The sequence below is a fragment of the Pezoporus flaviventris genome, unplaced genomic scaffold, assembly GCF_033815535.1.
Source record: "Pezoporus flaviventris isolate CSIRO_AGI_PZ_B2104156 unplaced genomic scaffold, CSIRO_AGI_Pfla_v1 ptg000051l, whole genome shotgun sequence".
In the NCBI taxonomy this organism is placed as follows: domain Eukaryota; kingdom Metazoa; phylum Chordata; class Aves; order Psittaciformes; family Psittacidae; genus Pezoporus; species Pezoporus flaviventris.
The window spans coordinates 186,345-210,068 of NW_026892599.1; positions in this window are offsets into that span (position 1 = coordinate 186,345).

The following is a 23,724-nucleotide window of genomic DNA, read 5'->3' on the forward strand; positions in this document are numbered from 1 at the left end:
CAGGTTAGAAATAGAAAGAAATTGGTAAGAACTGGATAGAAAGGGTTTGGGAATGGCCAAAATGGCTTAAAAAGAGTCAGTATTGCGCAAAAAAAAGGGTTAGATATAGCTCATGCCAGTTCAGAAATAGGTAAGAAAAGCGTAAACCAGGCTAGAAACTTCCATAAATAGTTCAGAAATTGCCAAAAATGGCTTCAAATGGGCAAAAATAAGGTAAGAATGACTAGCAATTGTTTAGAAATAGCCAAAAAAAACTTAAAAGGGTCAGAAAGAGCCAAAAATGGTTTAAACCAGGTTAGAAAATGGCAAAAATGGTTTAGAAACAGAAAGAAATTGGTAAGAACTGCACAGAAAGGTTTTGGGAATGGCCAAAATGACTTTAAAAGAGTCAGTATTGGGCAAAAAAATGGTTAGAAATAGCTCAAGCCAGTTTAGAAATAGCTAGGAAAAGGTTAAACCAGGCTGAAAATGGCAAGAAACTGTTCAGACTTACTCAACAATGCATAAAATTACTAAGAAATAGGCAAAAATAAGATAAGAATGACCAGCAATTGTTTAGAAATAGCCAAAAAAGACTTAAAATGAGTTAGAAAGGGCTAAAAATGGTTTAAACCAAGTGAGGAAAGGGCAAAACCAGGTTAGAAATAGAAAGAAATTGATAAGAACTTGACAGAAAGGGTTTGGGAATGGCCAAAATGGCTTAAAAAGAGTCAGTATTGTGCAAAACAAGGGTTAGATATAGCTCAAGCCAGTTTAGAAATAGGTAAGAAAAGCTTAAACCAGGCTAGAAACTTCCATAAATCATTCAGAAATTGCCAAAAAAGGAATAAAACCTGCAAAAAATGGGCAAAAATTAGACAAGAATGACCAGCAATTGCTTAGAAATAGCAAAAAAAGATTTAAAATGGGTTATAAAGAAGCAAAAATGGCTTAAACCAAGTCAGGGAAGGGCAAAAACGGGTTAGAAATAGAAATAAATTGGTAAGAAATGTTGAAAAATGGTTTGAAAATGGCAAAAATGGCTTAAAATGAGTCAGTATTGCGCAAAAAAGGGTTAGAAATAGCTCAAGCCAGTTTAGAAATAGGTAACAAAAGCTTAAACCAGGCTAGAAACTTCCATGAATAATTCAGAAATTGCCATAAAATGGCTTCAAATGGGCAAAAAATTGGCAAAAATAAGATAAGAATGACCAGCAATTGTTTAGAAATAGTCAAAAAACACTTAAAATGGGTTAGAAAGGGCCAAAAATGGTTTAAGCCAAGTGAGGAAAAGGCAAAACCAGGTTAGAAAGAAATTGGTAAGACCTGGACAGAAAGGGTTTGGGAATGGCAAAAATGGCTTAAAAAGAGTCAGTATTGTGCAAAAAAAGGGTTAGATATAGCTCAAGCCAGTTTAGAAATAGGTAACAAAAGCTTAAACAGGCTAGAAACTTCCATAAATAGTTCAGAAATTGCCAAAAATGGAATACAACCTGCAAGAAATGGGAAAAATAAGACAAGAATGACCAGCAATTGTTCAGAAATAGCCAAAAAAGACTTAAACCAGGCTAGAAACTTCCATAAATAGTTCAGATTTAGCCAAAAATGGAATGAAACCTGCAAGAAATGGCCAAAAATAAGATAAGAATGACCAGCAGTTGCTTAGAAATAGCCAAAAAAAAAATTTAAAATGGGTTAGAAAAAGCCAAAAATGGTTTAAATCAAGTCAGGAAAGGGCAAAAATGAGTTAGAAATGACAGGAAATTAGTAGGAAATGGACAAAAATGGTTTGGAAATGGCCAAAACGACTTAAGAAGAGTTAGAATTGGGCAAAAAAGGGTTAGAAATAGTCTAAAATAATTTAGAAATAGCTACGAAAACTTAAAGCAAACTAGAAATGGCAAGAAACTGTTCAGACTTAGTCAAAAATGGCATAAAACTGGTGAGAAATTGGCAAAAAACAGATAAGAATGACCAGCAATTGTTTAGAAATAGTTAAAAAAGACTTAAAATGGGTTAGAAAGGGCCAAAAATGGTTTAAACCAAGTGAGGAAAGGGCAAAACCAGGTTAGAAATAGAAAGAAATTGGTAAGAACTGGATAGAAAGGGTTTGGGAATGGCCAAAATGGCTTAAAAAGAGTCAGTATTGCGCAAAAAAAAGGGTTAGATATAGCTCATGCCAGTTCAGAAATAGGTAAGAAAAGCGTAAACCAGGCTAGAAACTTCCATAAATAGTTCAGAAATTGCCAAAAATGGCTTCAAATGGGCAAAAATAAGGTAAGAATGACTAGCAATTGTTTAGAAATAGCCAAAAAAAACTTAAAAGGGTCAGAAAGAGCCAAAAATGGTTTAAACCAGGTCAGAAAATGGCAAAAATGGTTTAGAAACAGAAAGAAATTGGTAAGAACTGCACAGAAAGGTTTTGGGAATGGCCAAAATGACTTTAAAAGAGTCAGTATTGGGCAAAAAAATGGTTAGAAATAGCTCAAGCCAGTTTAGAAATAGCTAGGAAAAGGTTAAACCAGGCTGAAAATGGCAAGAAACTGTTCAGACTTACTCAACAATGCATAAAATTACTAAGAAATAGGCAAAAATAAGATAAGAATGACCAGCAATTGTTTAGAAATAGCCAAAAAAGACTTAAAATGAGTTAGAAAGGGCTAAAAATGGTTTAAACCAAGTGAGGAAAGGGCAAAACCAGGTTAGAAATAGAAAGAAATTGATAAGAACTTGACAGAAAGGGTTTGGGAATGGCCAAAATGGCTTAAAAAGAGTCAGTATTGTGCAAAACAAGGGTTAGATATAGCTCAAGCCAGTTTAGAAATAGGTAAGAAAAGCTTAAACCAGGCTAGAAACTTCCATAAATCATTCAGAAATTGCCAAAAAAGGAATAAAACCTGCAAAAAATGGGCAAAAATTAGACAAGAATGACCAGCAATTGCTTAGAAATAGCAAAAAAAGATTTAAAATGGGTTATAAAGAAGCAAAAATGGCTTAAACCAAGTCAGGGAAGGGCAAAAACGGGTTAGAAATAGAAATAAATTGGTAAGAAATGTTGAAAAATGGTTTGAAAATGGCAAAAATGGCTTAAAATGAGTCAGTATTGCGCAAAAAAGGGTTAGAAATAGCTCAAGCCAGTTTAGAAATAGGTAACAAAAGCTTAAACCAGGCTAGAAACTTCCATGAATAATTCAGAAATTGCCATAAAATGGCTTCAAATGGGCAAAAAATTGGCAAAAATAAGATAAGAATGACCAGCAATTGTTTAGAAATAGTCAAAAAACACTTAAAATGGGTTAGAAAGGGCCAAAAATGGTTTAAGCCAAGTGAGGAAAAGGCAAAACCAGGTTAGAAAGAAATTGGTAAGACCTGGACAGAAAGGGTTTGGGAATGGCAAAAATGGCTTAAAAAGAGTCAGTATTGTGCAAAAAAAGGGTTAGATATAGCTCAAGCCAGTTTAGAAATAGGTAACAAAAGCTTAAACAGGCTAGAAACTTCCATAAATAGTTCAGAAATTGCCAAAAATGGAATACAACCTGCAAGAAATGGGAAAAATAAGACAAGAATGACCAGCAATTGTTCAGAAATAGCCAAAAAAGACTTAAACCAGGCTAGAAACTTCCATAAATAGTTCAGATTTAGCCAAAAATGGAATGAAACCTGCAAGAAATGGCCAAAAATAAGATAAGAATGACCAGCAGTTGCTTAGAAATAGCCAAAAAAAAAATTTAAAATGGGTTAGAAAAAGCCAAAAATGGTTTAAATCAAGTCAGGAAAGGGCAAAAATGAGTTAGAAATGACAGGAAATTAGTAGGAAATGGACAAAAATGGTTTGGAAATGGCCAAAACGACTTAAGAAGAGTTAGAATTGGGCAAAAAAGGGTTAGAAATAGTCTAAAATAATTTAGAAATAGCTACGAAAACTTAAAGCAAACTAGAAATGGCAAGAAACTGTTCAGACTTAGTCAAAAATGGCATAAAACTGGTGAGAAATTGGCAAAAAACAGATAAGAATGACCAGCAATTGTTTAGAAATAGTTAAAAAAGACTTAAAATGGGTTAGAAAGGGCCAAAAATGGTTTAAACCAAGTGAGGAAAGGGCAAAACCAGGTTAGAAATAGAAAGAAATTGGTAAGAACTGGATAGAAAGGGTTTGGGAATGGCCAAAATGGCTTAAAAAGAGTCAGTATTGCGCAAAAAAAAGGGTTAGATATAGCTCATGCCAGTTCAGAAATAGGTAAGAAAAGCGTAAACCAGGCTAGAAACTTCCATAAATAGTTCAGAAATTGCCAAAAATGGCTTCAAATGGGCAAAAATAAGGTAAGAATGACTAGCAATTGTTTAGAAATAGCCAAAAAAAACTTAAAAGGGTCAGAAAGAGCCAAAAATGGTTTAAACCAGGTTAGAAAATGGCAAAAATGGTTTAGAAACAGAAAGAAATTGGTAAGAACTGCACAGAAAGGTTTTGGGAATGGCCAAAATGACTTTAAAAGAGTCAGTATTGGGCAAAAAAATGGTTAGAAATAGCTCAAGCCAGTTTAGAAATAGCTAGGAAAAGGTTAAACCAGGCTGAAAATGGCAAGAAACTGTTCAGACTTACTCAACAATGCATAAAATTACTAAGAAATAGGCAAAAATAAGATAAGAATGACCAGCAATTGTTTAGAAATAGCCAAAAAAGACTTAAAATGAGTTAGAAAGGGCTAAAAATGGTTTAAACCAAGTGAGGAAAGGGCAAAACCAGGTTAGAAATAGAAAGAAATTGATAAGAACTTGACAGAAAGGGTTTGGGAATGGCCAAAATGGCTTAAAAAGAGTCAGTATTGTGCAAAACAAGGGTTAGATATAGCTCAAGCCAGTTTAGAAATAGGTAAGAAAAGCTTAAACCAGGCTAGAAACTTCCATAAATCATTCAGAAATTGCCAAAAAAGGAATAAAACCTGCAAAAAATGGGCAAAAATTAGACAAGAATGACCAGCAATTGCTTAGAAATAGCAAAAAAAGATTTAAAATGGGTTATAAAGAAGCAAAAATGGCTTAAACCAAGTCAGGGAAGGGCAAAAACGGGTTAGAAATAGAAATAAATTGGTAAGAAATGTTGAAAAATGGTTTGAAAATGGCAAAAATGGCTTAAAATGAGTCAGTATTGCGCAAAAAAGGGTTAGAAATAGCTCAAGCCAGTTTAGAAATAGGTAACAAAAGCTTAAACCAGGCTAGAAACTTCCATGAATAATTCAGAAATTGCCATAAAATGGCTTCAAATGGGCAAAAAATTGGCAAAAATAAGATAAGAATGACCAGCAATTGTTTAGAAATAGTCAAAAAACACTTAAAATGGGTTAGAAAGGGCCAAAAATGGTTTAAGCCAAGTGAGGAAAAGGCAAAACCAGGTTAGAAAGAAATTGGTAAGACCTGGACAGAAAGGGTTTGGGAATGGCAAAAATGGCTTAAAAAGAGTCAGTATTGTGCAAAAAAAGGGTTAGATATAGCTCAAGCCAGTTTAGAAATAGGTAACAAAAGCTTAAACAGGCTAGAAACTTCCATAAATAGTTCAGAAATTGCCAAAAATGGAATACAACCTGCAAGAAATGGGAAAAATAAGACAAGAATGACCAGCAATTGTTCAGAAATAGCCAAAAAAGACTTAAACCAGGCTAGAAACTTCCATAAATAGTTCAGATTTAGCCAAAAATGGAATGAAACCTGCAAGAAATGGCCAAAAATAAGATAAGAATGACCAGCAGTTGCTTAGAAATAGCCAAAAAAAAAATTTAAAATGGGTTAGAAAAAGCCAAAAATGGTTTAAATCAAGTCAGGAAAGGGCAAAAATGAGTTAGAAATGACAGGAAATTAGTAGGAAATGGACAAAAATGGTTTGGAAATGGCCAAAACGACTTAAGAAGAGTTAGAATTGGGCAAAAAAGGGTTAGAAATAGTCTAAAATAATTTAGAAATAGCTACGAAAACTTAAAGCAAACTAGAAATGGCAAGAAACTGTTCAGACTTAGTCAAAAATGGCATAAAACTGGTGAGAAATTGGCAAAAAACAGATAAGAATGACCAGCAATTGTTTAGAAATAGTTAAAAAAGACTTAAAATGGGTTAGAAAGGGCCAAAAATGGTTTAAACCAAGTGAGGAAAGGGCAAAACCAGGTTAGAAATAGAAAGAAATTGGTAAGAACTGGATAGAAAGGGTTTGGGAATGGCCAAAATGGCTTAAAAAGAGTCAGTATTGCGCAAAAAAAAGGGTTAGATATAGCTCATGCCAGTTCAGAAATAGGTAAGAAAAGCGTAAACCAGGCTAGAAACTTCCATAAATAGTTCAGAAATTGCCAAAAATGGCTTCAAATGGGCAAAAATAAGGTAAGAATGACTAGCAATTGTTTAGAAATAGCCAAAAAAAACTTAAAAGGGTCAGAAAGAGCCAAAAATGGTTTAAACCAGGTTAGAAAATGGCAAAAATGGTTTAGAAACAGAAAGAAATTGGTAAGAACTGCACAGAAAGGTTTTGGGAATGGCCAAAATGACTTTAAAAGAGTCAGTATTGGGCAAAAAAATGGTTAGAAATAGCTCAAGCCAGTTTAGAAATAGCTAGGAAAAGGTTAAACCAGGCTGAAAATGGCAAGAAACTGTTCAGACTTACTCAACAATGCATAAAATTACTAAGAAATAGGCAAAAATAAGATAAGAATGACCAGCAATTGTTTAGAAATAGCCAAAAAAGACTTAAAATGAGTTAGAAAGGGCTAAAAATGGTTTAAACCAAGTGAGGAAAGGGCAAAACCAGGTTAGAAATAGAAAGAAATTGATAAGAACTTGACAGCAAGGGTTTGGGAATGGCCAAAATGGCTTAAAAAGAGTCAGTATTGTGCAAAACAAGTGTTAGATATAGCTCAAGCCAGTTTAGAAATAGGTAAGAAAAGCTTAAACCAGGCTAGAAACTTCCATAAATCATTCAGAAATTGCCAAAAAAGGAATAAAACCTGCAAAAAATGGGCAAAAATAAGATAAGAATGACCAGCAATTGCTTAGAAATAGCAAAAAAAGATTTAAAATGGGTTATAAAGAAGCAAAAATGGCTTAAACCAAGTCAGGGAAGGGCAAAAACGGGTTAGAAATAGAAATAAATTGGTAAGAAATGTCGAAAAATGGTTTGAAAATGGCAAAAATGGCTAAAAATGAGTCAGTATTGCGCAAAAAAGGGTTAGAAATAGCTCAAGCCAGTTTAGAAATAGGTAACAAAAGCTTAAACCAGGCTAGAAACTTCCATGAATAATTCAGAAATTGCCATAAAATGGCTTCAAATGGGCAAGAAATTGGCAAAAATAAGATAAGAATGACCAGCAATTGTTTAGAAATAGTCAAAAAACACTTAAAATGGGTTAGAAAGGGCCAAAAATGGTTTAAGCCAAGTGAGGAAAAGGCAAAACCAGGTTAGAAAGAAATTGGTAAGACCTGGACAGAAAGGGTTTGGGAATGGCAAAAATGGCTTAAAAAGAGTCAGTATTGTGCAAAAAAAGGGTTAGATATAGCTCAAGCCAGTTTAGAAATAGGTAACAAAAGCTTAAACAGGCTAGAAACTTCCATAAATAGTTCAGAAATTGCAAAAAATGGCTTCAAATGGGCAAGAAATGGGCAAAAATAAGATAAGAATGACCAGCAATTGTTTAGAAATAGCCAAAAAAGACTTAAAATGGGTTAGAAAAAGCCAAAAATGGTTTAAACCAAGTAAGGAAAGGGAAAAAACTGAGTTAGGAACAGAAAAGAAATTGGTAAGAACTGGACAGAAAGGGTTTGGGAATGGCCAAAATGGCTTAAAAAGAGTCAGTATTGCGCAAAAAAGGGTTAGATATAGCTCAAGCCAGTTTAGAAATAGGTAAGAAAAGCTTAAACCAGGCTAGAAACTTCCATAAATAGTTCAGAAATTGCCAAAAATGGAATACAACCTGCAAGAAATGGGAAAAATAAGACAAGAATGACCAGCAATTGTTCAGAAATAGCCAAAAAAGACTTAAACCAGGCTAGAAACTTCCATAAATAGTTCAGATTTAGCCAAAAATGGAATGAAACCTGCAAGAAATGGCCAAAAATAAGATAAGAATGACCAGCAGTTGCTTAGAAATAGCCAAAAAAAAAATTTAAAATGGGTTAGAAAAAGCCAAAAATGGTTTAAATCAAGTCAGGAAAGGGCAAAAATGAGTTAGAAATGACAGGAAATTAGTAGGAAATGGACAAAAATGGTTTGGAAATGGCCAAAACGACTTAAGAAGAGTTAGATTTGGGCAAAAAAGGGTTAGAAATAGTCTAAAATAATTTAGAAATAGCTACGAAAACTTAAAGCAAACTAGAAATGGCAAGAAACTGTTCAGACTTAGTCAAAAATGGCATAAAACTGGTGAGAAATTGGCAAAAAACAGATAAGAATGACCAGCAATTGTTTAGAAATAGTTAAAAAAGACTTAAAATGGGTTAGAAAGGGCCAAAAATGGTTTAAACCAAGTGAGGAAAGGGCAAAACCAGGTTAGAAATAGAAAGAAATTGGTAAGAACTGGATAGAAAGGGTTTGGGAATGGCCAAAATGGCTTAAAAAGAGTCAGTATTGCGCAAAAAAAAGGGTTAGATATAGCTCATGCCAGTTCAGAAATAGGTAAGAAAAGCGTAAACCAGGCTAGAAACTTCCATAAATAGTTCAGAAATTGCCAAAAATGGCTTCAAATGGGCAAAAATAAGGTAAGAATGACTAGCAATTGTTTAGAAATAGCCAAAAAAAACTTAAAAGGGTCAGAAAGAGCCAAAAATGGTTTAAACCAGGTTAGAAAATGGCAAAAATGGTTTAGAAACAGAAAGAAATTGGTAAGAACTGCACAGAAAGGTTTTGGGAATGGCCAAAATGACTTTAAAAGAGTCAGTATTGGGCAAAAAAATGGTTAGAAATAGCTCAAGCCAGTTTAGAAATAGCTAGGAAAAGGTTAAACCAGGCTGAAAATGGCAAGAAACTGTTCAGACTTACTCAACAATGCATAAAATTACTAAGAAATAGGCAAAAATAAGATAAGAATGACCAGCAATTGTTTAGAAATAGCCAAAAAAGACTTAAAATGAGTTAGAAAGGGCTAAAAATGGTTTAAACCAAGTGAGGAAAGGGCAAAACCAGGTTAGAAATAGAAAGAAATTGATAAGAACTTGACAGAAAGGGTTTGGGAATGGCCAAAATGGCTTAAAAAGAGTCAGTATTGTGCAAAACAAGGGTTAGATATAGCTCAAGCCAGTTTAGAAATAGGTAAGAAAAGCTTAAACCAGGCTAGAAACTTCCATAAATCATTCAGAAATTGCCAAAAAAGGAATAAAACCTGCAAAAAATGGGCAAAAATTAGACAAGAATGACCAGCAATTGCTTAGAAATAGCAAAAAAAGATTTAAAATGGGTTATAAAGAAGCAAAAATGGCTTAAACCAAGTCAGGGAAGGGCAAAAACGGGTTAGAAATAGAAATAAATTGGTAAGAAATGTTGAAAAATGGTTTGAAAATGGCAAAAATGGCTTAAAATGAGTCAGTATTGCGCAAAAAAGGGTTAGAAATAGCTCAAGCCAGTTTAGAAATAGGTAACAAAAGCTTAAACCAGGCTAGAAACTTCCATGAATAATTCAGAAATTGCCATAAAATGGCTTCAAATGGGCAAAAAATTGGCAAAAATAAGATAAGAATGACCAGCAATTGTTTAGAAATAGTCAAAAAACACTTAAAATGGGTTAGAAAGGGCCAAAAATGGTTTAAGCCAAGTGAGGAAAAGGCAAAACCAGGTTAGAAAGAAATTGGTAAGACCTGGACAGAAAGGGTTTGGGAATGGCAAAAATGGCTTAAAAAGAGTCAGTATTGTGCAAAAAAAGGGTTAGATATAGCTCAAGCCAGTTTAGAAATAGGTAACAAAAGCTTAAACAGGCTAGAAACTTCCATAAATAGTTCAGAAATTGCCAAAAATGGAATACAACCTGCAAGAAATGGGAAAAATAAGACAAGAATGACCAGCAATTGTTCAGAAATAGCCAAAAAAGACTTAAACCAGGCTAGAAACTTCCATAAATAGTTCAGATTTAGCCAAAAATGGAATGAAACCTGCAAGAAATGGCCAAAAATAAGATAAGAATGACCAGCAGTTGCTTAGAAATAGCCAAAACAAAAATTTAAAATGGGTTAGAAAAAGCCAAAAATGGTTTAAATCAAGTCAGGAAAGGGCAAAAATGAGTTAGAAATGACAGGAAATTAGTAGGAAATGGACAAAAATGGTTTGGAAATGGCCAAAACGACTTAAGAAGAGTTAGAATTGGGCAAAAAAGGGTTAGAAATAGTCTAAAATAATTTAGAAATAGCTACGAAAACTTAAAGCAAACTAGAAATGGCAAGAAACTGTTCAGACTTAGTCAAAAATGGCATAAAACTGGTGAGAAATTGGCAAAAAACAGATAAGAATGACCAGCAATTGTTTAGAAATAGTTAAAAAAGACTTAAAATGGGTTAGAAAGGGCCAAAAATGGTTTAAACCAAGTGAGGAAAGGGCAAAACCAGGTTAGAAATAGAAAGAAATTGGTAAGAACTGGATAGAAAGGGTTTGGGAATGGCCAAAATGGCTTAAAAAGAGTCAGTATTGCGCAAAAAAAAGGGTTAGATATAGCTCATGCCAGTTCAGAAATAGGTAAGAAAAGCGTAAACCAGGCTAGAAACTTCCATAAATAGTTCAGAAATTGCCAAAAATGGCTTCAAATGGGCAAAAATAAGGTAAGAATGACTAGCAATTGTTTAGAAATAGCCAAAAAAAACTTAAAAGGGTCAGAAAGAGCCAAAAATGGTTTAAACCAGGTTAGAAAATGGCAAAAATGGTTTAGAAACAGAAAGAAATTGGTAAGAACTGCACAGAAAGGTTTTGGGAATGGCCAAAATGACTTTAAAAGAGTCAGTATTGGGCAAAAAAATGGTTAGAAATAGCTCAAGCCAGTTTAGAAATAGCTAGGAAAAGGTTAAACCAGGCTGAAAATGGCAAGAAACTGTTCAGACTTACTCAACAATGCATAAAATTACTAAGAAATAGGCAAAAATAAGATAAGAATGACCAGCAATTGTTTAGAAATAGCCAAAAAAGACTTAAAATGAGTTAGAAAGGGCTAAAAATGGTTTAAACCAAGTGAGGAAAGGGCAAAACCAGGTTAGAAATAGAAAGAAATTGATAAGAACTTGACAGCAAGGGTTTGGGAATGGCCAAAATGGCTTAAAAAGAGTCAGTATTGTGCAAAACAAGTGTTAGATATAGCTCAAGCCAGTTTAGAAATAGGTAAGAAAAGCTTAAACCAGGCTAGAAACTTCCATAAATCATTCAGAAATTGCCAAAAAAGGAATAAAACCTGCAAAAAATGGGCAAAAATAAGATAAGAATGACCAGCAATTGCTTAGAAATAGCAAAAAAAGATTTAAAATGGGTTATAAAGAAGCAAAAATGGCTTAAACCAAGTCAGGGAAGGGCAAAAACGGGTTAGAAATAGAAATAAATTGGTAAGAAATGTCGAAAAATGGTTTGAAAATGGCAAAAATGGCTAAAAATGAGTCAGTATTGCGCAAAAAAGGGTTAGAAATAGCTCAAGCCAGTTTAGAAATAGGTAACAAAAGCTTAAACCAGGCTAGAAACTTCCATGAATAATTCAGAAATTGCCATAAAATGGCTTCAAATGGGCAAGAAATTGGCAAAAATAAGATAAGAATGACCAGCAATTGTTTAGAAATAGTCAAAAAACACTTAAAATGGGTTAGAAAGGGCCAAAAATGGTTTAAGCCAAGTGAGGAAAAGGCAAAACCAGGTTAGAAAGAAATTGGTAAGACCTGGACAGAAAGGGTTTGGGAATGGCAAAAATGGCTTAAAAAGAGTCAGTATTGTGCAAAAAAAGGGTTAGATATAGCTCAAGCCAGTTTAGAAATAGGTAACAAAAGCTTAAACAGGCTAGAAACTTCCATAAATAGTTCAGAAATTGCAAAAAATGGCTTCAAATGGGCAAGAAATGGGCAAAAATAAGATAAGAATGACCAGCAATTGTTTAGAAATAGCCAAAAAAGACTTAAAATGGGTTAGAAAAAGCCAAAAATGGTTTAAACCAAGTAAGGAAAGGGAAAAAACTGAGTTAGGAACAGAAAAGAAATTGGTAAGAACTGGACAGAAAGGGTTTGGGAATGGCCAAAATGGCTTAAAAAGAGTCAGTATTGCGCAAAAAAGGGTTAGATATAGCTCAAGCCAGTTTAGAAATAGGTAAGAAAAGCTTAAACCAGGCTAGAAACTTCCATAAATAGTTCAGAAATTGCCAAAAATGGAATACAACCTGCAAGAAATGGGAAAAATAAGACAAGAATGACCAGCAATTGTTCAGAAATAGCCAAAAAAGACTTAAACCAGGCTAGAAACTTCCATAAATAGTTCAGATTTAGCCAAAAATGGAATGAAACCTGCAAGAAATGGCCAAAAATAAGATAAGAATGACCAGCAGTTGCTTAGAAATAGCCAAAAAAAAAATTTAAAATGGGTTAGAAAAAGCCAAAAATGGTTTAAATCAAGTCAGGAAAGGGCAAAAATGAGTTAGAAATGACAGGAAATTAGTAGGAAATGGACAAAAATGGTTTGGAAATGGCCAAAACGACTTAAGAAGAGTTAGATTTGGGCAAAAAAGGGTTAGAAATAGTCTAAAATAATTTAGAAATAGCTACGAAAACTTAAAGCAAACTAGAAATGGCAAGAAACTGTTCAGACTTAGTCAAAAATGGCATAAAACTGGTGAGAAATTGGCAAAAAACAGATAAGAATGACCAGCAATTGTTTAGAAATAGTTAAAAAAGACTTAAAATGGGTTAGAAAGGGCCAAAAATGGTTTAAACCAAGTGAGGAAAGGGCAAAACCAGGTTAGAAATAGAAAGAAATTGGTAAGAACTGGATAGAAAGGGTTTGGGAATGGCCAAAATGGCTTAAAAAGAGTCAGTATTGCGCAAAAAAAAGGGTTAGATATAGCTCATGCCAGTTCAGAAATAGGTAAGAAAAGCGTAAACCAGGCTAGAAACTTCCATAAATAGTTCAGAAATTGCCAAAAATGGCTTCAAATGGGCAAAAATAAGGTAAGAATGACTAGCAATTGTTTAGAAATAGCCAAAAAAAAAGGGTCAGAATGAGCCAAAAATGGTTTAAACCAGGTTAGAAAATGGCAAAAATGGTTTAGAAACAGAAAGAAATTGGTAAGAACTGCACAGAAAGGTTTTGGGAATGGCCAAAATGACTTTAAAAGAGTCAGTATTGGGCAAAAAAATGGTTAGAAATAGCTCAAGCCAGTTTAGAAATAGCTAGGAAAAGGTTAAACCAGGCTGAAAATGGCAAGAAACTGTTCAGACTTACTCAACAATGCATAAAATTACTAAGAAATAGGCAAAAATAAGATAAGAATGACCAGCAATTGTTTAGAAATAGCCAAAAAAGACTTAAAATGAGTTAGAAAGGGCTAAAAATGGTTTAAACCAAGTGAGGAAAGGGCAAAACCAGGTTAGAAATAGAAAGAAATTGATAAGAACTTGACAGCAAGGGTTTGGGAATGGCCAAAATGGCTTAAAAAGAGTCAGTATTGTGCAAAACAAGTGTTAGATATAGCTCAAGCCAGTTTAGAAATAGGTAAGAAAAGCTTAAACCAGGCTAGAAACTTCCATAAATCATTCAGAAATTGCCAAAAAAGGAATAAAACCTGCAAAAAATGGGCAAAAATTAGACAAGAATGACCAGCAATTGCTTAGAAATAGCAAAAAAAGATTTAAAATGGGTTATAAAGAAGCAAAAATGGCTTAAACCAAGTCAGGGAAGGGCAAAAACGGGTTAGAAATAGAAATAAATTGGTAAGAAATGTTGAAAAATGGTTTGAAAATGGCAAAAATGGCTTAAAATGAGTCAGTATTGCACAAAAAAGGGTTAGAAATAGCTCAAGCCAGTTTAGAAATAGGTAACAAAAGCTTAAACCAGGCTAGAAACTTCCATGAATAATTCAGAAATTGCCATAAAATGGCTTCAAATGGGCAAGAAATTGGCAAAAATAAGATAAGAATGACCAGCAATTGTTTAGAAATAGTCAAAAAACACTTAAAATGGGTTAGAAAGGGCCAAAAATGGTTTAAGCCAAGTGAGGAAAAGGCAAAACCAGGTTAGAAAGAAATTGGTAAGACCTGGACAGAAAGGGTTTGGGAATGGCCAAAATGGCTTAAAAAGAGTCAGTATTGCGCAAAAAAAAGGGTTAGATATAGCTCATGCCAGTTCAGAAATAGGTAAGAAAAGCGTAAACCAGGCTAGAAACTTCCATAAATAGTTCAGAAATTGCCAAAAATGGCTTCAAATGGGCAAAAATAAGGTAAGAATGACTAGCAATTGTTTAGAAATAGCCAAAAAAACTTAAAAGGGTCAGAAAGAGCCAAAAATGGTTTAAACCAGGTTAGAAAATGGCAAAAATGGTTTAGAAACAGAAAGAAATTGGTAAGAACTGCACAGAAAGGTTTTGGGAATGGCCAAAATGACTTTAAAAGAGTCAGTATTGGGCAAAAAAATGGTTAGAAATAGCTCAAGCCAGTTTAGAAATAGCTAGGAAAAGGTTAAACCAGGCTGAAAATGGCAAGAAACTGTTCAGACTTACTCAACAATGCATAAAATTACTAAGAAATAGGCAAAAATAAGGTAAGAATGACCAGCAATTGTTTAGAAATAGCCAAAAAAGACTTAAAATGAGTTAGAAAGGGCTAAAAATGGTTTAAACCAAGTGAGGAAAGGGCAAAACCAGGTTAGAAATAGAAAGAAATTGATAAGAACTTGACAGAAAGGGTTTGGGAATGGCCAAAATGGCTTAAAAAGAGTCAGTATTGTGCAAAACAAGGGTTAGATATAGCTCAAGCCAGTTTAGAAATAGGTAAGAAAAGCTTAAACCAGGCTAGAAACTTCCATAAATCATTCAGAAATTGCCAAAAAAGGAATAAAACCTGCAAAAAATGGGCAAAAATTAGACAAGAATGACCAGCAATTGCTTAGAAATAGCAAAAAAAGATTTAAAATGGGTTATAAAGAAGCAAAAATGGCTTAAACGAAGTCAGGGAAGGGCAAAAACGGGTTAGAAATAGAAAGAAATTGGTAAGAAATGTTGAAAAATGGTTTGAAAATGGCAAAAATGGCTAAAAATGAGTCAGTATTGCGCAAAAAAGGGTTAGAAATAGCTCAAGCCAGTTTAGAAATAGGTAACAAAAGCTTAAACCAGGCTAGAAACTTCCATAAATAGTTGAGAAATTGCCAAAAATGGCTTCAAATGTGCAAGAAATGGGCAAAAATAAGGTAAGAATGACCAGCAATTGTTTAGAAATAGCCAAAAAAACCTTAAAAGGGTCAGAAAGAGACAAAAATGGTTTAAACCAAGCGAGGAAAGGGCAAAGATGGTTTAGAAATAGAAAGAAATTGGTAAGAACAGTTGAAAAATGGTTTGAAAATGGCCAAAATGGCTTAAAAAGAGTCAGTATTGCGCAAAAAAGGGTTAGAAATAGCTCAAGCCAGTTTAGAAATAGGTAACAAAAGCTTAAACCAGGCTAGAAACTTTCATAAATAGTTCAGAAATTGCCATAGAATTGCTTAAAACTGGCAAGAAATGGGCAAAAATAAGATAAGAATGACGAGCAATTATGTAGAAATAGCAAAAAAAACACTTAAAAAGGGTCAGAAAGAGCCAAAAATGGTTTAAACCAAGTTAGGAAAGGGAAAAAATGGTTTAGAAACAGAAATCAATTGGTAAGAACAGGACATAAATGGTATGGAAATGGCCAAAATGACTAAAATAGAGATAGAACTGGGCAAAAAAGGGATAGAAATAGTCTAAACAAGTTTAGAAATAGCTAAGAAAAGCATAAACCAAACTAGAAATGGCAAGAAACTGTTCAGACTTAGTCAGAAATGGCATAAAACTGGTAAGAAATTGGCAAAAATAAGATAAGAATGACCAGCAATTGCTTAGAAAGAGCCAAAAAAAGACTTAAAATGGGTTAGAAAAATCAATAATGGTTTAAACCAAGTCAGGAAAGGGCAAAACCAGCTTTGAAATAGAAAGAAATTGGTAAGACCTGGACAGAAAGGGTTTGGGAATGGCCAAAATGGCTTAAAAAGAGTCAGTATTGTGCAAAAAATGGGTCAGATATAGCTCAAGCCAGTTTAGAAATAGGTAAGAAAAGCTTAAACCAGACTAGAAACTTCCATAAATAGTTCACATTAAGCCAAAAATGGAATAAAAACTGAAAGAAAAAATGGGCAAAAATAAGGTAGGATGACCAGCAATTGTTTAGAAATAGCCAAAAAAAACTTAAAAGGGTCAGAAAGAGCCAAAAATGGTTTAAACCAAGTTAGGAAAGGGCAAAAATGGTTTAGAAACAGAAATCAATTGGTAAGAACAGGACAGAAAGGGTTTGGAAATGGCCAAAATGAGTAAAATAGAGATAGAACTGGGCAAAAAAGGGTTAGAAATAGTCTAAAACAGTTTAGAAATAGCTAAGAAAAGCGTAAAACAAACTAAAAATGGCAAGAAACTGTTCAGACTTAGTCAAAAATGGCATAAAACTGTTAAGAAATTGAGAAAAATCAGAATGACCAGCAATTGTTCAGAAATAGCCAAAAAAGACTTAAAATGGGTTAGAAGGGGCCAAAAATAGTTTAAACCAAGTCAGGAAAGGGCAAAACCAGGTTAGAAATAGAAAGAAACTGGCAAGAACCGGACAGAAAGGGTTTGGAAATGGCCAAAATGGCTTAAAAAGAGTCAGTATTGCGCAAAAAAAAGGGTTAGATATAGCTCAAGCCAGTTTAGAAATAGCAAGGAAAAGGTTAAACCAGGCTAGAAACTTCCATAAATAGTTCACATTTAGCCAAAAATGGAATAAAACCTGCAAAAAATGGGCAAAAATAAGGTAAGAACAACCAGCAATTGTTTAGAAATAGCCAAAAAAAAAACTTAAAATGGGTTAGAAAGGGCCAAAAATGGTTTAAAGCAAGTCAGGAAAGGGCAAAACCTGAGTTAGGAACAGAAAAAAATTGGTAAGAACTGGACAGAAATGGATTGGGAATGGCCAAAATGACTTAAAAAGAGTTAGAATTGGGCAAAAAAAGGGTTAGAAGTAGCTCAAGCCAGTTTAGAAATAGGTAAGAAATACTTAAAACAGGCTAGAAATGCCCAGAAAAAAAGTGAAGCATTAGCCAAAAATGGCATAAACCAGGTAAGAAATGGGCAAAAATAAGGTGAGAATGACCAGCCATTGTTTAGAAATAGCCAAAAAAAAACTTAAAGTGGGTCAGAAAGGGCCAAAAATGGGTTAAACCAAGTTAGGGAAGGCCAAAAAAAGGGTTAGAAAGAAGTTGTTAAGTACAGGACAAGAACGGTTTGGAAATGGCCATAATGGCTTAAAAAGAGTTAGCATTGGGCAAAAAAAAGGTTAGAAATAGCTCAAGCCAGTTAAGAAATAGCTAAGAAAAGCTGAAACCAGGCTAGAAATGGCCATGAATTCTTTAGGAATTGACAAAAATGGCTTAAAACTGGTAAGACATGGGCAAAAATAAGATAGAAATGGTCATCAATTGTTTAGAAGTGCTAAAAAATGCTTCAAACAGGGGACAAGCAGGCAAGAATGGACTTGGAATAGCCAAGAAAAAAGCTTAAAACTGGTAAGAAATGGCCCAAATTAGGATAGAAATGGCCATAATTTTTTTAGAAATAGCCTTAAATAGACTTAAAATGGGTTAGAAATTGGCAACACTGGGTTAGGAATGGCCAAAAATGGCTCAAACCGAGTCAGGAAAGAGCAAAAATTGGTTAGAAATGGCAAGAAATTAGTAAGAAATGGACAAAAAAACGTTTGGAAAAGGTCAAAATGGTTCAAAAAGTTTTAGAACTGGGGAAAAAAAGTGTTTGAAACAGCCTAAACCAGTTAAGAAATAGCCAGGAAAAGCTTAAAATAGGCTAGAAACTTCCATAAATAGTTCAGATTTAGCGAAAAATGGAACAAAACCTGCAACTCAATCATGTACCAAGGAAAGAGTCAGGGCATTTTCAGCTCTGTCTTGAACACTGCCAGCCATGGGGCAGCCACAGCTTCTCTGGGCACCCTGTGCCACTGTCCCACCACCCTCACAGGGAACAACTTCTAAGATCTCATCTCAATCTCCCCTCTCTGTCACGTTAAAATCGTTCCCCCTTGGCCCATCCCCACAGGCCCTTGCTCTCCCCACAAGAAATGAGGGCAGATCCCAGGATCATCCCTCGGCAGCCGCAGCGCTCCGCTGCCGGCTCAGCCAGCCCAACTCACACACCGAGTCCAAAGCAGCCACTCTGGGGAAGTCTCTTGAGGTGTTCTGGCAACTCCTACAGCACCCCAAGATCGCCATCGCCACCCACCTCCTTCCACGCTCCTCTGTCCACAGGCGGCACCGGCTCCGAGACACCAAGACGGGAACCACCAGAGGAGCTGCTCTTGCCTCCTCCACCGGTAGCTTGTGTTCCGTGGGGCAGCTGTCGTCTCCCGGTGCCTCTGCTGGAGGGTTCCGTGGGGTTCTGTGGCCTCACACACCTGAACACGGGGAGTTCCAGAATCAGCCACCCCTGTGGTCCCCATGTCCCCAAGGTCATTGTGATGCATGAGCTCTGACTGGGTCCATGGGGTGCTCTGGAGGTGCTGCAGGCATTCTCTGGGATTCTCTAGGGGTATCCCCAGGATGCCCTGGGAGTGCACAGAGACACAGGGCCGTGGAGCAAGCTGCTCTAGTGGAAGGTGTCCCTTTGGGGGTTGGAGCTGGCTGAGCTTTAAGGTCCCTTCCAGCCCACTCTGGGATTCCATGATTCTCTGCTGTGCCAATGTCGGTCCCTCTCCACTCCTCGGAGGTGGCCGTGACGCCCTGTTCCATGGCCCACGTTGAGCTGTGACCCCTCGCATGCTCCACCTCCGGACCAAAGGCACTGAGGAAGAGCAGCCCGTGAGGGACCTCCCCGAGCCGGCTGGGCAGAGGCTGCTCCCCCCGCAGCCACTCCCGGAGCACCCCTGGCTGCCCAGTGGCCATGGGCACGATGCTGCCGCCATCCCAAAGCCGTGGCGGTCGCTGTGGATTTGCCCATTGTGACGGGGCCCCCACGGTGAGCGTGGGCTCTTTAAGGAGGGAGAGCCCTGCAGTAACCGGTGCAGAGGAGAGCCCTCCCCTCCCTCGGGGCTTCATGTAACCAAAAACGGGGGTGGGGTGGGCAGGGAAGGTGCGGGGGTGTCATTAAGTGCCTGTTGATGAACTGTCTGTGGGGAAGGGGGAGGATGGACCTCACCTCCCCCCCAGCACCCCAAAACGGGGGGCGTGGATGTGGGGGAGGGTGCCAATGGACACAACCTCCCATCCCCCACCCGGGGGTGTCGGGGGGTGGCACCTCCCCCCCTCTTTATACCCGGGATGGGAGGGGAGGATAAAGGGGGATGGGGGGGGGTCTATCCGAAGCCTTATTGACACCGATGTAAAAGGGGGGGGGGGGAGAGGTCACCTTAAGAATGTATAAAAAGGAAACTTAACCAATAAATAAAGATTTCACAGGAAATCGAGGCCCCCTCTCCCCCCCCGTGTTTCGGCCTTTCCCCATCCCCGTTCCGCGATGCTCTCCGCACTTCCGGGTTGGATGCCGCCGTTGCCTAGCAACGGGGTCTCCACATACCGCTTCCCATGCATCACACACACACACACACACACACACACACACACACACACACACACACACACACACACACACACACACCCCCCGGCCTCGTTCTGGTGAGCGTTTCCCAGGCAACAGCCAATCAGCTCTGAGCTCCCCAACTCGTGTCCCCGTTTATCCCCCTCCCGGCCGCCCCCCATGGGGCTGAATATGGGGCCTTTCCTTGCCCCTCCCCCCCCCCTTTTTTTCCCCTCTTCCCCTCCCCCACCGCATACCCATCTTCCCCCCTCCCCCCCTTATGGCCCCCATTCCCCCTCTCCCTTTTTCCCACCCCCATTCCCCACATTCCTGCCATTTCTCCCCCTCTCCCTCCATCCCTCCCCATTTCTCATCCCACCATCGTTACCCCCCCTTATTTACATGCAATTAGCGTAGGACCTGCTTTATCCACACGCACTTCATGTAGGGCTGACCTTATTTACACGTTACTTCCTTATTTACATGTTATTAATGTGGGGCCTACTTAATTTGTGTCCTTTTAGTCCAGCATGCTCAGCGCTTCCAGCAGCCCCTGCCCTGCTCCCTAGGGCCTGAAAGGGGCGTGGCCAAAGGGGTGAGGACACGCCCCCCAGCCACTCCCCCTCTTTGCTCACCTGGGCCTGCAGGGGGCGCAGCTGCGCCTGGAGCTTCCCATTGGATGCGGCCAGAGCCCGGAGCTGGATCCAGCGACGGGACTGGAAGGGATGGAGGGGGGGACACAAGGAAATGAGGGACCCCAAAGCCATGGGAGGGACCCAAATACCCCCCAAGACCCCCAAACACCTTAAATATCGCCCCATATTTCCCCACAAGCCTCTCCCTTAACACCAAACCCCTTCATAACCCCCGGATCCCCCTCCCAGCACCGCTGAAACCCCAAAATTCCCCCTAAAGCCCCAAACTCCCCCATGTCAGCCCCTATAGACCCAAAATCCCCCCACAGGACCCCCAGATATCCCTCATCCCTCCCAAAAAGCGGCGCTGGGACCCTTTAGGGACCCCAACCCCTCCCCATAACCATCAAATTCCACTTCCCAGACCCCCCCAAGCCCATCAGGACCCCCCCAAATCCCCACATTCCCCCGTTGGCACCCACCAGCCGCTGCTTCCCCTCCTGCAGCTGCCTCCTCAGTGGCCGCAGGGCAGTTTCTGGGGAGTCCATGGGGCTGCCCCATAGCTCTGGGCCCTGCTGGATCTGGGCCCCCCGAGCCCCTGGGAGCCCCGTGGCCTCCAGCATCAACCTGGTGGCCAGGGGGGCCCCAAAGCCAAACGTTGAGGGGAGTTTGGGGGGCCCAAAGGGGTCCAGATCCCATTTTGGGGACCCCAAAAGGGCTGCAGGGACCAGGTCTCAGCACTGGGTTTAGGGAGAGTGGGGGGGGCTTTAAGGACCCCTATGAGCCCAGCACCCACTTCAGAAGAAAACCCAGGGGGGTTTAAAGTATAGAGGGGGTCCCTAAAGGGTTCTGGGGTTCAGGAGTGGGGAGGAAAAGATCATGGGGGAGGGCCCAGGGGCAGTTTTGGGGTGCAGGGGGGGAAACCAGGCTGCAGGATGTATTCGGGGGGGTCCTTGAGAGGGTTTTGAGTGCATGGGGGAATCCATAGGGTGGTTTTGGTGCAGAGGGGGTGTTTTGGGGTGCAGAGAGGGGTTGTTTTGGGGTGCACACTGGGTGCTTTTGGGGTGCAGTGGGGGTAGATTTGGGGTGCAGAGGTGTGTTTTGGGGTGCAGGGGGGTGGTTTTGGGGGTCCGTGGGGCTTCTGGGATGCATGGGGGTGATTTTAGGGTGCAGGGGTTGTGTTTTGGTCTGCAGGGGGCATGGTTTTGGAGTGCAGAGGGGGCGTTTTGGGATGCAGGGGGGGTGGTTTTGGGGTGCAGGGGGGTGTTTTGGCCCCTGTGGGACCCCCCAAAACCCTCTAACGCTCCCCACCCCGCCCCCCAAACCTGAATCTCCTTGAGGTGCTGGTACCTGAGCCCCGAGTTAAGGAGGAAACCGGGGGGGGGGGGGGGGAGGGGTACAGGAGGGGTTGGGGGGGGTCAGAGAGGATCATGGGAGGGAATTGGGGGTTCCTGGGATCCCAATGGCATTTGAAGGGGTCCTAAAGGAATTTGGGCTCCTGTGCATGGATCTGGGAGAAGGGGTTGCGGGGCGGGGGGGTCACAAGGGGGAATTGGGGGGTGCTGGGGGGTTGTTGGGATCCCAATGGAATTTTGGGGGGATCCTAACAGGCACCTATCCTATAAGAACACCCCTCCCCCCCCCCGCCATGCATTTTAGGGACCGATCCGAGGTTCGGGGTCCCTCCAGATGTTGCAGTTCCTCCCCCCCAGATGTTGGGGTGCCCCCCTCACCGCGGGTGCCGCACGTGGCCCATGATGTACTCCCGGATGGGGGCTCAGGGCCCCGTGCACAGCCTGGAGGTGGGGGGGAGACAAAGAGAGGGGGTCAGGAGCACCCCAACCCCCCCAGGACCCCAAAAGCCCCCACTGGGGGGTCCCGCGGGCTCCAACCTGCGCAGGTCGGGATCGGAGGGGAGCTCCAGCTCCGCCATGATGGGCGAAATTGGCGGGAACCGGACGGGACCAAACTGGGGCGGGCGCGGGGGGGGGGAGGGGGCGGGGCCCGTGCCCGATCCTGGCCCCCTCCCCCCCCTCCGCGTCACGTGGTCATCACCCAGCACCGCCTCCTGCCCCACCCCCGCGGGCTCTTCGCCCTCCAGGTCACCTCGGGTCACGTGGGGCGGGGCCTCGGCACCCCCCGCACTATAGGGGTGCCCCATAACTTTGAGGGGGGCACAAAGGGGGTGCCCCATAACTTGGGGGTCCAAGTGCCCGCCCCCCAACACCCCACAGCGCGGGTCCTGGCCGCCCGCTTGGGGGCGCTGTTGCACCGGGCCCCGGTGCTGCTACGGGAGCGGCGCCGCTCGGTGCTGGGGGCGCTGCTCCGTGGGGGGGGCACCGGGAACCGAACCCGGGGTCCCTGGAGCCTCAATGGGAGCCGCAACCGGATGCGCGGCGGGACCGGGGCATCCCCAGCCCCATCTTTGGATCCAGTGCGGAGCAGTGGGAAGTGAGTTGGGAATGGGGGTAACGGGTGGCAATGGGGGCAATGGGTAATGGGGGGGTAATGGGGTAACATGGGCAATGGGGGTAATGGGGGGCATTGGGGGTAATGGGCAATGGGGGTAATGGGGAGGGCAAAGGGGGTAATGGGGGCCAATAGGGTCAATGGAGACAATGAGGGGCAATGGTGTCTCTCCCCCCCACCCCAGAGCCCCCCCTCCTGGACCCCAGTTCTGCTCTTCCAGCCCCATGGAATTTCGTGTCCGCCCTCCCCCCTACAACCGGATCCGGACCTGGATCCGTGTCCATGTGTGGAGCATCCGGATCTGGATCCAGATCCCATAGGATCCGCTCCCAAGCACCAGGAGCTGTGATGCCAATGGGATCCCGTGCTCCCAGATGATCCAAGGCTCTGGAATGAGGCAGAGCTGCAGCACGAGCCGGTGCTTCGGGGTTGGCTTGGGCTGTTTTAGGGGTGGTTTTGTGTGTTTTGATGGTTTTTTTCTCTATTTGGCGTGTTTTGGGGCTCTGAGCCTGTGTCCCACAGGAGAAGCAGGACAAGGTGTTTTTTTGGTGGGTTTAGGGTGGTTTGGGGTTGTTTTGGGGGTGGTTTTGAATAGTTTTTGGTTGGTTTTGTGCTTTTTTGAGCCTGTTTTGGGGTTCTGAACTTGGGTCCCACAGGAGAAACAGGACAAGGTGGTTTTAGGGTGTTTTGGCCTGCTTTTCTCCTGTTTTTGTCCTGTTTTGTTGCTCTGACCCTGTATGCCATTGGAGAAGCAGGAAAAGGTGGTTTTGGGGTGCTTTGGGGGTGTTTTGGTGTTTGCTTTGGGTGTTTTGGCCCGTTTTTGGCCTGTTTCGGGTCTGTTTTGGGCCTCTTACCCTGTATCCCCTAGAAGAAGCAGGACAAGGTGG